The sequence below is a fragment of the Miscanthus floridulus genome, chromosome 10 (assembly GCF_019320115.1).
Source record: "Miscanthus floridulus cultivar M001 chromosome 10, ASM1932011v1, whole genome shotgun sequence".
Taxonomy (NCBI): domain Eukaryota; kingdom Viridiplantae; phylum Streptophyta; class Magnoliopsida; order Poales; family Poaceae; genus Miscanthus; species Miscanthus floridulus.
In genome coordinates, this window is record NC_089589.1 from 27,886,154 (window position 1) to 27,899,484 (window position 13,331).

Sequence of the window (13,331 nt, forward strand, 5' to 3'; positions counted from 1 at the left end):
ATGCTCCAATGTTCAGTGAATTCTTGTGCATTAGTGAACATCTGGTGATAAAAAAGAAAAAGCAGGGATGCTGAAAAATGCTGGTCCTCCTTTTCCTTATAAAACACAGGAGCAACGGAAGTTGTCATTACTTCCCCACTAGACTAATACAGTTGCTAAGATATAGCGTGATCTGTTAAAGTAAGTCCCAAGTCATTGTAGTAAGCAGGAACCAAATAATAACTTTCTACTATTAACAAAATAATATGTTCCTTAAACTGTAAAAAACAAAATTAAATAAGGCATCTATATTTTCCATTATTTCTTTTCTTGAATGTGAAGTTATATTAACAGTAGTCCACATATACCTTGGACCATTTTCTGAAGGGCCTCAATAGCAGGTGTATGCCCCGTGACATATAAAGGGTTCCTTGTCATAATCTTGGAGATGATTGTTTGCTAAACCCGCAGCCCCTCGGCAATGACCCTTGTAGCTATGTCCTATATCCCAGTTCAAAGGAAAAGAATGAAGCATGAGGGTATACTTTGACTAGCAGCTAGATACTGCTGAGTCAGTGTCAGATTTGTTCAAACCAAATACAGATGAACACATAACAAGCCAACTGCATTATGATTCAAGCAGTGATATCCATGTATACACAGTTTCAGCTCCAGAACAAATAAGGACATGCATAGTGGCGTGAGCTGCAAATTTCAAGCATATAGCAATTTAAACAAAAAATATAGCATTAGCTAAAGTTGCAATGGTGCAAAGCGTCCAACACTAAAGAAATGCATTCTGTTCAGGCACTTGATTGAGACACAAGCAAGCTTTATGGGAGCGAATGGAGTAGTACAATCCAAAGCAGCCAGTACCATAGTATGACATTTTTACACACAAAGATGATACCTTTTAAGCTCCAAACCACTTGGTAGTCAATCATAAGCCATCTGGCACCATTAGATTCAAAACTGATGTAACTGAAGGAACACAATACCTTGTCGGTGACGATGCCGGAGAGCAGGCCACCGGCGTCGGTGATCAGAACGGCATCGACCCGCCTCGCCGCCATCCGTCGGCACGCCTCCGAGACCGTGGTCCCCTCCGGGATCGTCAGCGCCTTGGACAGCCGCAGCTTCTAGACCGTCCTCTCCCCTCTGACGAAACCAACCCAGCACCTTTAGCGACAGCTGAGGCGGAGGGAGAAGAATCTGAGAAAGGAGGAAGCTTATGGCGGCCTTACGAGGCGTGTTCGGGGGAGGCTGGCCTGGTGGAGACTTTGCCGTTGCCGTTGGCGGTGGTGGCGGCGGCGGCGGCGGCCGTGGGATCATCGGACCTGCGGAAGGACGCGACCGACGGCGGGCGGCTGCGAGTGCGGCGATTGAGGGCCACAGCGGCGGTGGGGCTCATGACCGCGGCCGCGTAGGTGTCGGCGGATTCTCGACGGGGTAGGGAAGCGACGGCGGCGGCCGGGAATGTTGGAGGGGAACGATCGCTGCCTCTTTTGGGCTTCCTTGCCTGTGGGCCCCCTGTTACGCTTCGGTCCCTGCTATACTGCAAAACTGCAAATGATTTCCTTCCAGGTTTTTTTTTTGGTTGCAATTTCCTTCCAGGTTTTGCAACCGTGTGGTGTGGTGAACTTGAACATGGGGTCCATTCAAAATTTTGGAATTTGAAGAAGAATTTAAATTCATTCATTCGTTTCACATTTAGGTGTCTCTACTAGTTTTTGTTTTATATCAAACTTTTTTATCTTGATTAACTTTTGAGAAAAACATAGCAGCATTTGCATAGAGAATTTAATAAAACTAATTCGAATTCGAAGATGTTTTTGGTTTTTCTTATAAGATTTGTGAAAATTAGAGAGATTTGCATAAAGCGGCGTATAATTTAGAACCGAGGGGGTATCCCTTTTGATCGGAGAAAATGCTTAAATCTACTTTTTTTCTAACATTCAAATTGTAGTCAATGATACATGTTTTCTTTATCATGTGTTTATGGCAATAAATAAGAATTTGTTTCCTCAATACAACCCAAAATTGTGCAAGACCTAAACATGCGTAAAGCACTATGAATTGAGCAAGCTATGCTATGTGAGAGCTAGAGGGGGGCTAGGGTCCAAACCGATTACTAAAAAATGTTAAGTAACCCATGCTTACTTTGCTTTCTTAGCTTTGTTACTCTTGATGCAAACACTTGAGAAAAAAGGAGAGGCCTAGTTACCCTTACCCACTACCAAAGTCTAGAACCAACTCAATTCGACGTATTTGTGCGTGCATCAGAATGAGGATTGAGGAATACAAGTATACTCATAACCCGGGATGCGATGTTTTTCTAAATAAAAAAGCCCAAGCTTTGTCGAGGAACTTGTCCTGGAAAACCCAAGAAAAACGGTTGTTGGTGACCACAATTCACAAAAGGACTTGTTTGGAATAACGTCATAACAAATGGGGTTTGACGAAATGTCCTACAGTGCGTTCGTTCTCCTCGTTATTTCTTTCAACGCTGACTACGACTGCGCCCGCACCGTCCGTCGGGAGGGCCCGGCCCGCGGCCGTGTCGATGTGGAGGTGCGTCGCTGGCAGGTGGGCCGGTTCTCCGTGCGTGTGGGGCCTCGTGCTGGCTGCAGTTGCCTGGTCGCTCGTGCGCTGGCCGTTCCGGATTCGAATCTCGGCCAGGCCACGTCTAGGGTACCTTTGGCAGACATTCATCACCGTAAAATGTGAATCTGAATTTGGGATTTACCGTGGATCAGCTTTACCGTGAATCTGAGATCCACCGTGTATCTACTTGGAAATTGTTTGGCAAAACAACAGATCCAAATTCACGAAAATGAGATTTTGGTGGGAATAGCCCGTTTTGCCCTTAGGTTGTAACGTGAGACATGTGGCTCACGTCTTATGACTATATTCATTCAAAAAAGGTATATTTTTAAAACACAAATGCAATATGACACACCAAATAGATAATTAATTAACTCATGTCAACAATATTTCGATTGTCCATACATAAAAATAACTAAAGATTAACTAAATATTACGATTGTTCATGACAACTTCTCAACATTAGATAGTCTTCCATTACATGCTAGTTGTTCCAAGCTGGAGCAAGAGCCGAGGCCAAGCCGTCATGAAATACATCCATAGTGGCAGCATTGGCTTACGAAGTAGAACCATCCGATGTAACTGCGTATTGGTTATACCTTTCTGGTATTGTTGGGATAAAATGAGGATCATGATCGAAACGAGCAAAGTCCGGATCTTCACTACCATGTTCACGGGTAAAATTCTGAAGGACCATACAAGCAACAACAACCATTTTTTGCTTCCACATCGGGTAGTTTGGCATCTTGTATAGAATTTGCCACTTCATTTTCAAAAAGAGACTAAACGATTAGGATATCCGGCATCAACGACATAGTATTTACCTAAACATGATCAAAACAATATAAGTTAATATTTTGTATCATAAAAAAGAGACTAAATGATTAATCATTTTTATTACCTTCGTGGAGAATGTGGGAAGAATTTTTCATCCACCGAGATTGCATTGTATAGCACACTAGTGTCATGCATAGATCCCGGTTGACCGGTGGATACATATGTGAATCGCATGTCAAAATCACAAACTGCTAAGACATTTTGAGTGGCTATCCCTGTTTTCCCAATATACCTCACTTGTTCATCGGGTGCGAGAGAAACTCGAATGTGTTCCATCTAGAGCACCAATACAATCCTTAAAATGTGGGAACGCTCGTCTATCATCTCTTATCCTCCTATGAACTGTAGGAAAATTGGGGTCCTTAGGTCTAATGAAATCCTTTGCCATGGCCATAAGAGAGTTAAGGACCTCATCAAATTTCCTAGACCATGTCTCACCTGAATGCTTGAACCGATTTTGAACTTTTCGACTAGACTCATTTCCGGCACATGTAAATAAAACATGGCAAGCATCTCATAGGTACTCATATGATAGGATGGTTTCAGCCCATACCTCTCCACTAATAAACCATGGATGTCCTCGAATATTTCATTGCTCATACGAAGTTGTGTATGGCATTCCCCCGGAGTGTTCAGTGTCTCTAGCAACCAACCCATACCATGGCGGTCTGGAGGCCGCCCGCGCCTGCCTGAGCGCCGGCCATGGCGGGGTCAACGCCGGCCGCGGCTCCCTGCCAGCTGACTGGGGCGGGTTGAAGGCCGACCGAAGGGGGCATGTCCGCGACGCCGGGAGGAGGAGCTCCGGTGGCCGCGCCCTGTAGCTGACGAGAAAGCCCAACCCTAGGTGGGGTCTTTCCCATGGATGTGGACGAAGAAGGAGGTGCAGGAGGTCGAGCAGGACCGGATCTACCGGATCCGCCCATGGAGGGCTCGCGGGAGTGGAGGGATGGAGGGAGGGGATGGGCGGCGCGGCCTCCCTTGCCACGACGGAAGAGGAGGTCGGCGCGAGGCGCGAGTCGAAGGGGCGTCGTAACCCGTGAGGTGGGGAAGAAAGGAAAGAATCGAACCGGTAAGGGTAAGGGGTGTGTAACTAGTGGCAAATGTGGGTAATTTTTATCCAACTTCACGAGAAGATACGAAACACCCATTCGTGGAGCACCCCCTGAGGAGCTCCACCAATTTGGTGAATCTGGTCTCTAATTCTACCGTTTTGGTGGATTTGAATTTGGTGGATCTAGGGTGTTTGGGAAATTTTTGGTGGAGTGGAGCTGAAAATAGTGAATCTGGAGCTGGTGAATCCCTGCCAAATAGACCCTTAGTTCTAAATTTTTTTTCCCAAAAAGTACTACAGTAACTATGACACCTGCGCGTGCCATCGTGTGGTCGGCTTGTTGCCCACATTCAGGTTCTAGTAGTTGGACGCAACTGATGACGGGTTAATAAAGGTCGCCCACGAGTGCATCGACCGTGGCCACTCCCACATTGGGCCTGCTCACTTGGGCCCAACGTGAACTGAGACGTTCAACAAGGCCCTGAAAGAAAGTCCAGAGCCTGCTCGGTCGCACGCAGGTGGGGGCAGATCATGATCGGGCCTCCGGCAGTCCAGCTGCTCCGGTCTCTGGAGCCCGGCGAGGGCCTTCATGCATCCTCTTCGTCTTTCTACAGGAGAAACATCTCATTCTCATCATCCAGCCTGTTCGCTGGTTGTTTTTTAGCTGATAAGCCCGACAAATACTAATTTATTGTGAGAGAAAAATACTATACCATGACTGGTAAACCTTGCTTGAAACCAACAAGCAAATAGACTGATCGTCTTCCCACAGCATCCATACTACACTATCCACAACAGATTGACAAGGACGTTCCGAACTGCCAAACGGTGACGCTGTTAGCTTGTCCGGTGAGGTTTCTTTCTTTAATTTCCTTGCTTCAGAGTGCATTTATCTCATCTGCTTGCCGTGTGGATTTTTTCATCTTCTGAATTTGCAGAGTGCAGCAGATCCAAACTATGTTGAGGGGAGAAACACTATATAGAGTTGGGAATTAATTACCTTGACAGGAAAAAAAACCACCAACGAAAATACCAAAAGCGTCAAGAAGACAATCCTTAATTGGCGGCCAACTGCCAAGGATAGAGCTTTTCTTGAACTATTTCAAGAGTCAACATTTCGTGGTGTACAATTGTGACCTACACACTTAAATGATCAAATCATATTAACATACTTATCGATTTCTGCTACCCGTAGCAACACATTTTTCTAGATCATGCATTCTCTCTTCAGATCGCAGGCGCCACTTCACGGCGGCGGGCAATGCAAGTTCAGCGGTACGGCGGGCAGGGCTCCACGTTGGGCGAGCACGCCATGGCGGGGCAGCGCCCATGACCATGGTGGCGGTGGTGGAGCATGACACAAACGGAAGGCGGGGATTACTGATTGTTTTCTACGGTAGTTATATAGTTAGCTACTACTAAAAGTTAGGAATAAACAACCAACTTTCTCTATCAACAATTAGTGATATCTGTAAACCACTTACTATTTCGAAGGATGCTTTCTTATGGGCAGTAGTTCAAAAAAAAAAAAACACTCTCAGGAATCAATTTTGACTATATCTGAAAATCAGTTATGTACAAGTGTAGTCATCAAAAACAAAAGGAGAAGCGAATTGAGCGGGTAGGTTCCTTGTGTTAGAAAATCAGGTAGTTTCCAGATTAAAACCAGAATATAAATCATGACAATCTCGAGTACTAGATTAACCATAGCTCGTATACTAGCATGAACAAAAGAACTAGTGTAAGCATAGCTTATACACTAGCCATCAGATTAAATAGCATGAACGTAAACACCGGTGTAACGGCCCGTACGCCAGTCAGATTAAACAGAATTGTAACGGCTGTTGGTGGAGATGGCACGAGGAATCTACGAGAGTTGGCTTAGTTGGATGTGTTTTGGTGTGGTTGATAGGCTGCTTATATAGTAAATTGTTTGTGGGCTTTCCTTTCTCCTCCTCACACTAGACTTGAGGAAGTGGAGAGGACTCCCATATTTAAACATGGCTATCTCCACTTCCACAAGCAATGTGGGACTAAAGAGTTCTCACATCCCCTCTTTGCACATATGAATGGGCCTTTGAGATTTTTTAGGAATTTCAGGAATTTCTTATTGGGCCAAGCCCATATATTCCAACACCTTGCGGTATAACATGTCATCTGGGAGTTTTGCTTGACAGTGAAGCAAACAGTCCCCCTGATGCGTGAGACCAGAAAAGAAAAAGAAGCAAAAAACTGAAAACCTTGTTGCTGGAGCAGATGCCTGCGACCAGAATAATAAAGGGGGATAAAAACCGGGAAGTTCATTCCCAGACGGTCATCCCCACATTCTTATTATATATATACAATACAGATTTATTCGCTCGGTTTTACCGTTGCTTTTGGTTTAGCATCGTCACTTGCAGTTGGGTATGTGACATAAACAGACGAGCTTCACTTTACCAGGGGTGACCCAACACATTCCATCGTCGTAGTTCTTCTGCTTGCACTCATTCTTGCATGGTGCCTTGTCCTGCTTCGACTGGGGAGAGCAAGATATAAGCTTTCCTAACAAGGTCCAGCAAGCAGCAAAGCATACTCGAAGGATTAGCCTCGCAATCTTCGAAATCTTCTCCCGGGGAGATGGGTGGCATGGCAGGGACAAGATCACATAATCAATATTTAGTAACACCCCGTTCGCTTGGCTGAATTTGACTGAAAAAACAAGCCAAAACACTGTTACGACTGAAAAAAATAAGTCGAACAAGTCGGCTTTTAAGGTCAGCCGGGGCCTTAAAATGATGCAAAATAAATATAGATAAACAAGATGTGGTTGTGTCTGTGCTAGAGAGAGTACTTGGGGCCTGTTTGGATACGAACGTGGACGCAAGATGCCTGGCTAGGAGCTCGCCTGGAAACTGCCTGTGCAGTGTTTGGATGAAGCCCTGAGAGCTTGACTGACCCAGGCAGCCGTGCGCATGCCCAGGCGATGGAAAACGTCCGCCTGGCTCAGGCTCCGTAGTTTGCCTGGACGCAATAAAGTATTATATTCTTAATTGACGTTAATGGTCACTTGATTAAGTCCATAAGACCATGATTACAACAGATTTTTCCTCTCCTTTTTTCCATGTAAACGCTAACATAGTTTGCCTGGCGTGTTGTTTTTCCTAATCACCACGATTAGCTAATGGGATAGGAGTCACGAAGCGACAAAATTTTTTACTGTCTAAACACAAATTATTTTTTGTCTTACTTATCTCTTTCTACTCTCTAATTAAATACATATAGAGATCTTTCATTAGAAAAAAATTAATTTAAATTAATTTTTTAGCAAAGAAGAGATAATTAACCTAAGTTATTATTCTAGTAAACACACCATAGTAGTGTTCATTAATCATATACAAACAATAAAAAAGTAAAATTTCACTCGCATAAGCATTCTCAGGCACAGGCATCCAACCAAACAGACTTTCTCTCACATTGCCTCACCAGGCAAAACTCATCAATTTTCCAGGCAACTTCCAGGCAGCACTTTTTGCCAGACAAGTCACCTAGGTCTCCAACCAAACAGATCCTTATGCAAACACCAGTATAGGAAGCATGCAGCATATCGCCTGCTTCGTGGCTGCCATCTCTAGATCAGCTTAAGAAATTTGTGTTGGATTACTAGTGCTGTGTTATCCGTCTAGCCCAAGAGGTCCCCAATTTATATAGTGTGTGTGTGTGGTGGGTGGGGGGGGGGGGGGGGGGGTGGTGGCAAGCAATTTACTCATTTCTTTATCGAAAATGTACTCATTTTCATTTAGCTTTTTCTTTAGAATGAGACTTCGTCTCTAGCTTATTAGAGATATAGATGGAATTATAGCTTGTTCTATCTCTATCTCTACTAGAAATATAGAATGAGACTTCGTGTAGTAGCTAGCATACATAAACACAAACGGTAAGAGCATCTCCAGCAATACTGCCTAAAACACACACCCTACTTCTCAGCTTCATATTTCGTTGTTTCCTCCAGCAACACTACCTAAAACTGACCTCCAAATCCATATCATCCTCTATCAGCTCCTTCTTCCCTGCACATGCACGCACGAGCAGAACCAGCGGGGAAGGGCCGCGCTCGGGGTGGGCGGACGGGGAAAGGCCGCCGCGCCGGAGGCAGAGGTTGCCGCGGGGCAGGCTGTGCCGTGCCGCCAGGCTCGCTGCAGAGCAGGCCACCGCCGGCCAGGTCTGGGCACTGGGACCGGCGCCGCAAGGGATCTAGGCCGACCAGGGGATGCGCCGCTGTTGGTATTTTATGAGTGCAAATAAGAAAATAAGAATTCTGTAAACGCACAGAATACCATTGTAGCATTTCACTGGAAGTATTCTAGGTATCGTTATTTATATTTTTACCACAGGAATGAACCGTGACAATAAAGAGATTGATAAACTTATACTCATGATGAATCAAGGAACTAACACTAGTAGAGAACAGACCTTTGATCCTCAGCCAAAATAGACTCTAGTCCCAGAATTTTTTGTGTCCGGGACTAGAGATACCTTTAGTCTCAGTTGGTGGCTCCAACCGAGACTAAAGGTCCCTGCCCAATGGCTACTGCGCCAGACAGAGGTGGCAGGGACCTTTAGTCCCGGTTGGAGCCACCAACTGGGACTAAAGGTATACTTTTACTCCCAGTTGGTGGCTCCAACCGGGAGTAAAGGTCTACTCCCGGGCCGTGGCTGCGCTCGGGGTTGGAAAGTTACCTTTAGTCCCGGTTGGAGCCACCAACCGGGACTAAAGGTCCCCCCTTTATATCCCGGCCGTCTCCTTCCTCCCCGAGCCCGAGCTCAGCACATTTTGAAGCTCACTGCACTAGTGTTCTTGCTTCCTCCCTCCCTCCATTGTTCCTCCATCCATTTTTCGATTCCTCCGTCGATTTTTTCGATTCCTCCGTCGATTCTTCAGTTGTAAAGGTTACCAATCTCATACTCTCATTTTTCACCATTGTCTTATCTCATTTTGTTCAATATATATATATGGTTCTTTATTGTGTTTTTTTCATTTGTAAGCAATTTGAGCTCAAAATCACTTCAAGCTTGCATATTTACATGAAAGAAGGTTAAAGTAGCTAGTTGAACTTACGGACCGTGTTCATCTCGGCGACCATGTTCTCTGCCAAGCAGTAACGGACGTCAAGGAGGAGCTTTGATTCTACGAGGGAGAGCGGCAACGGTCGTAGAAGACCGTGTTCCCTTCCTCGTAGAATTGGAGCTCTTCCGTGGCCAAGTACGGTGCCGTCCGGTGGAGAAATGCTCGCTGAGATGATCACGTAAGCAAGTTCAACTAGTACGGATGGTTATTTATTCACATGTCCCGATATCGTCGCACTAGTACGGATGAAATGAAAAACTTATAAAATAGTTAGAAAATTATAGAAAATCCGTACTAGTTGAACTTGCGGACCATGTTCAGCTCGGCAAGCATGTTCTCTGTCGAGCGGTAACGGACATCAAGGAGGAGCTTTGATTCTACGAGGGAGAGCGACAACGGTCGTGGAAGGCCATGTTCCCTTCCTTGTAGAATTGGAGCTCTTCCTTGACCAAGTACGGTGCCGTCCGGTGGAGAAATGCTCGCCGAGATGATCACGTAAGCAAGGTCAACTAGTACGGATGGTTATTTATTAAAACATGTTTTTGAGCTATAGTGTATTAAAAAATGAGTATAGAGATATAGATAATTTTATAGTTTCTTAATTTTATTTGTTTATAAAATGAGAAATTTATAGTGTACTAAAAAATGAGTATAGTGAGTAGATGGCAACTGCTTCATTGTTTAGAGATATAGATAATTTTATAGTTTCTTAATTTTATTTATTTATAAAATGAGAAATTTATAGTGTATTAAAAATGAGTATAGAGAGTAGATGGCAACTGCTTCCGGGTCCTCGGCCTCTCATGGGTTTCCAAAGCGACTTAGGCCGGGCCTCCCTCTCATTCCATGCGGCAAGTGTCGTGATGAGACGAAGATTGTGATGGAGTACCGAGTGAAGATGGAGGGTCCCAACAAGGATCGTATCTTCTACAAGTGTCCGGATCACAATGTGAGTTATTTTATCGTATTTAAAGATTATGGTTAGTTTATACCTATTTTCATGATGGTTGTGATTAAAGTTCTAATTTTTTGTTTTAATTTCAGTGGGATGGCAGTGGACGATGTTCAGGCTTCTACTAGGAGGAAGAGTATGTTGAACTCATGCAAAAATATCTTGCACAACAGGCAGATACGGCGGCTAATGAGGCAGTGATCCAGCCAAAGAAGCCCAAAGATGTTGCACAATTAGGGAATCTGTCTGTTTTAGTTGAGATTGGTCGCGAAATCCTTGTGCTCCTAAAATGTATTTTAGCTTTAGTTCTTTTAGTGGTAGTTGGGATTGTCTACATTGTAGCGATGCTTTTATAAATTTGTACCTTTTGTGGTGGCACGCATATTGTATAAATAATTAATTATGATCTAGGTTTTAATATGGTATTTATGTCATGTAATGCAGATGAGCCGGCATTGGATATACAATGCTGATCGCCGCTCCCAAGAGTTCATTGACGGCGTGCATTCTTTGTTACGTGCGGCCGAGGCAAACAAACGCGACAGTTTCATGTGCTGCCCATGTGCCATATGTAAGAATACGGTGGAATATCCTTGCTCAAGGACTCTTTATTCACACTTGTTCAAGTCGAGTTTTATGCCAAACTATATTTGTTGAACGAAGCACGGAGAAACCGGTGTTCCAATGCAAGAAGGTGAAGAAGAACAATGGGACGACAATGATATTATTCCCGATGGTGCGTGCTTCAATGATACTGCAATGGAAGAAGCTGAAGAAGAGGTAGCCGCAGAAGATGAGCCGGCTGATGATCTTTGTCAGGTCATTCGTGACGCACAAAGAGAATGTGAAAGTGAAAAGGAGAAGATCAAGTTCGAGCGGATGCTAGAAGATCATAAGAAATTGTTGTACCCAACTTGTGATGCAGGGCATAAAAAGTTGGGAATCACACTAGAATTGCTGCAATGGAAGACAAAGAATGGTGTATCTGACAAGGGATTTGGAGAGTTACTAAAAATCCAAAAGAAGATGTTTCCGAAGGACAATGAATTGCCCGCCACTACCTACGAAGCAAAATAAGTTGTCTGTCCTATAGGGCTAGAAATCGAGAAGATACATGCATGTCCTAATGACTGCATCCTGTACCGTAGCAAAGAGTACGAGAAATTGGATGCATGCCCGGTATGCCATGCATCGCGGTATAAGATCAGGCGAGATGACCCTGGTGATGTTGAGGGCGAACGTCCATGGAAGAAAATCCCTGCCAAGGTTATGTGGTATGCTCCTATAATACCACGCTTGAAACGTCTGTTCAGAAACAAAGAACATGCAAAAATTGTTGCGATGGCACAAAGAAGACTGTAAGGTAGACAATATGTTAAGACACCCTACTGATGGGTCCCAGTGGAGAGCAATCGACAGAGAATTCCTGGAGTTTGCAAATGACGCAAGAAACTTAAGGTTTGCTTTAAGTACAGATGGTATCAATCCTTTTGGAGAGCAGAACAGTAGTCATAGCACTTGGCCTGTTACTCTAAGTATCTACAACATTCCTCCTTGGTTATGCATGAAGTGGAAGTTCATTATGATGCCTGTGCTCATCCAAGGCCCGAAGCAACCTGACAATGACATCGATGTGTACCTGAGACCACTTATTGATGAACTTTTCATTTTGTGGAATAAAGAAGGTGTACGTGTGTGGGATGAGTACAAACAGGAACACTTTGATCTGCGAGCATTGTTGTTCGTAACAATCAATGATTGGCCTGCTCTAAGTAATCTTTTAGGACAGTCAAACAAGGGATATAATGCATGCACACACTGCTTCGGTGATATTAGAGGTGTATTCTTGAAAAAATGTCGAAAGGTCGTGTACCTTGGCCATCGTCGATTTCTTCCTGCAAATCACCCCGTAAGAAAGAAAGACAAGCATTTTAAAGGAAAGGCAGACCACCTGACCAAGCCTCGCAACCGAACCGGTGAGGATGTACTCGATATGGTCAATGATGTGAAAGTCGTCTTTGGAAAGGGACATGGCAGCCAACCTGTTCCGAATGACGCTAATGGTCACGCACCCATGTGGAAGAAGTCCATATTTTGGGACCTACCCTATTGGCAAGTCCTAGAGGTTCGTAGCTCGATCGACGTGATGCACCTAACGAAGAATCTTTGTGTGAACCTGCTAGGCTTCATGGGTGTGTATGGAAAACCTAAGGACACATTTGAAGCACGATAGGACCTGCGTTGTTTGAGAGAAAGAGACAACCTGCATCCAGAGAAGACAGATGATGGACGCCATTACTTATGTCCTGCCAGCTACACTCTAAGCAAAGAGAAGGAAATCATGTTTGAATGCTTAAACAACATCAAGGTACCATCTGGATTCTCCTCGAATATAAAGGGTATTATAAATGTGCCAGAGAAGAAATTCTGTAACTTAAAGTCCCATGACTATCACGTTCTCATGACGCAATTACTTCCAGTTGCATTAAGAGGAATTCTACCTCCAAATGTACGTCTAGCCACCGTGAAGCTATGTGCATTCCTCAATGCAATTTCTCAGAAGGCAATTGATCCAACTGATCTAGCTAAGCTACAGAATGATGTGGTTCAATGTCTCGTCAGCTTTGAGTTGGTGTTCCCTTCTTCCTTCTTTGATATCATGACACACCTCCTAGTTCACCTAGTCAAGGAGATTTTTATTCTCGGTCCTGTGTTCCTACACAACATGTTCCCCTTAGAGAGATTCATGGGAGTCCTGAAGAAATATGTTCACAACCGTGCTTGCCCAGAAGGAAGCATCG

At 44.4% G+C, this 13,331-nt stretch overlaps 1 long non-coding RNA gene across 1 annotated transcript; it reads right to left on the minus strand.

Moving 5' to 3' along the window:
• Positions 1–6: 6 nt before the first annotated feature.
• Positions 7–1,540, minus strand: LOC136486420 (uncharacterized). The gene is made up of 3 exons (XR_010766794.1): positions 1,224–1,540; positions 978–1,137; positions 7–480 (listed from the first exon to the last, which is right to left on the minus strand). It is a non-coding gene; the product is annotated as an uncharacterized lncRNA (long non-coding RNA).
• Positions 1,541–13,331: the final 11,791 nt, after the last annotated feature.